The sequence below is a fragment of the Crocodylus porosus genome, unplaced genomic scaffold (assembly GCF_001723895.1).
Source record: "Crocodylus porosus isolate Cpor-Errol unplaced genomic scaffold, CroPor_comp1, whole genome shotgun sequence".
Taxonomy (NCBI): Eukaryota; Metazoa; Chordata; order Crocodylia; family Crocodylidae; genus Crocodylus; species Crocodylus porosus.
In genome coordinates, this window is record NW_017728951.1 from 56,219,840 (window position 1) to 56,221,680 (window position 1,841).

The following is a 1,841-nucleotide window of genomic DNA, read 5'->3' on the forward strand; positions in this document are numbered from 1 at the left end:
AGTGCTGGCCTGGACACCAGCATTTTGCAAAGGCTGGTATGTTACCCCCCAGCAGCCTGCCTTTTTGCAAGCCATCGGCCACTTTGCAAAGTCACTCACAGGGGCTCATGCCTTCCCAGGCTCTTTGGCTCACTCTTCACAGCCCTTCCTTGCATTTTCCCTAGATGGAAACTTTGAAAATGCACTTTTTCAAGATTCTTTTTGTACTGTTTTCCAGCCAGGTGCCAAGCACTGTCTCCTTCATTTTGGAACACCAAAGTAAGGCTGTGGGTGGGGGGAGGGGTGGTGAGGGGTTTAAGACCTGCATTGCTTGCACGCAAACCCAGGGACTTTGCAAACTTTTCCACCTTCTTTTTGTACTATTTTCCAGCCCAGCGCCAAACTGTCTGGTTTTTTTTCCATTTCAGAAATGAGGCTGCTGGTTGTGGGGATTGCTCCACGCAAGCACTATAAATTGGGGGAGCAGAGGTTGCAGTGTACATTCACTGTATCAATGAGGGAGGTTTGAGGTGGGTGAGGGACGACAGCACAGTGGGGGCAAAGAAGGACTCATCCCAGTCACGACACTTGCCCCTGTGGGGCACAGAAATGCAAATCCAGGGTTCAACAAGACTGCAGGCTGACCACGTGGGGTGCAGTGAAGCTTTGAGTAACTTTTGATGCCCGCACCTCTGAGACATGTGACTCAAAAGGGGACATGCTGATGTGCTACATGCCATCTTTGGTGACACTTTACCTGACACTTGTCTGTGCCCTGAGGGTGGCAGGATCATCCCTAGGGGGCTGCGAATATAAGTGAAGGCCCCAGGCACAGTGCTTTGGGGTCCCCGCAGAGACAGGTGGAGCAGACGGGGTGACTCCTCAGCACTGCCACCAGCCTCATATCCAGATGCTCACCAACTCCCCTTCCCTACTGCTGCTGCCATGGCACACAGGATCAGCTCTGTGCAGGGGGGGAGCTAATTCGCTCAAGGTCCTGCACCAGTGGTGTACCATGGGTCTCCAGGGCCTGAAGGACAAGCCTGAGGTGCCACTGCCCTCACTCCCATGAGCACCCACCCCAGACAAGACCCCTTCTGTGGTGGTTTTGATGGTGGGGGGGGGGGGGCAGCAGCACAGCGTGGTTGCACCCCCTTTGCACCTGTCAATGGTGCTCCCTTTGTGTCCACGCCGAAGCGGCCATGCCACCCTCCACTGTAAGTACACCACTGCCCTGCACCCTGATAGGGTCCTCTCCAGTTGGAGGGGTGCATTGTTTAGTTCAAATTTATTGGCTGGTGGAATTTCATGGGCATGAAGGAAGGTATGCGAGATGCACAAGAGGCACCAACACAAATTCTGATGTTCTTTCTATCCTCCCTCCCACCAGTTTTTAGATCCCCTTCCACTGCTAGCCACAGGCTGATCAATCCCTGTTGGTGTGACAAGAGGCAGAAACAGAAAGGAGAAAGAAAAAATGAAGAGGATGACAACACTTCCTTCAGGATGCTCTCAACAATTGAATTGGTATGCATTATACTTACAATTGACTTTCATTCCACCTGATACAGACTTGTAATATTGTTGGAAATACACAGCCTGCATCTTGCTCCTAATAAGAAAGAAATACTGTCCAAGGCTCCTCTCCCCCATCCTCCTTAGACTTTCTCATACTTATTACAGAAACTGGAATTTAACCGCATGGCCTTGGGGTATAAACTTTTGAACTCTTGTAGCATTGAGCATGCTTAATGAGCTGTTGCATATTTACCTCTCCGCCCCGCATACTCAAATAGCTAATTATAATATACATTGATGTATGTAATAATGTAACTACATGTATATTTGTATGAAACGGAAGT

General features: G+C 50.0%; 1 long non-coding RNA gene across 1 annotated transcript; it reads left to right on the plus strand.

Moving 5' to 3' along the window:
- The first annotated feature begins 688 nt into the window (after positions 1 to 688).
- On the plus strand, positions 689 to 1,478 carry LOC109323887. The gene is made up of 2 exons (XR_002104770.1): positions 689 to 724; positions 1,370 to 1,478. It is a non-coding gene; the product is annotated as an uncharacterized LOC109323887 (long non-coding RNA).
- The last annotated feature ends 363 nt before the right edge of the window (positions 1,479 to 1,841 follow it).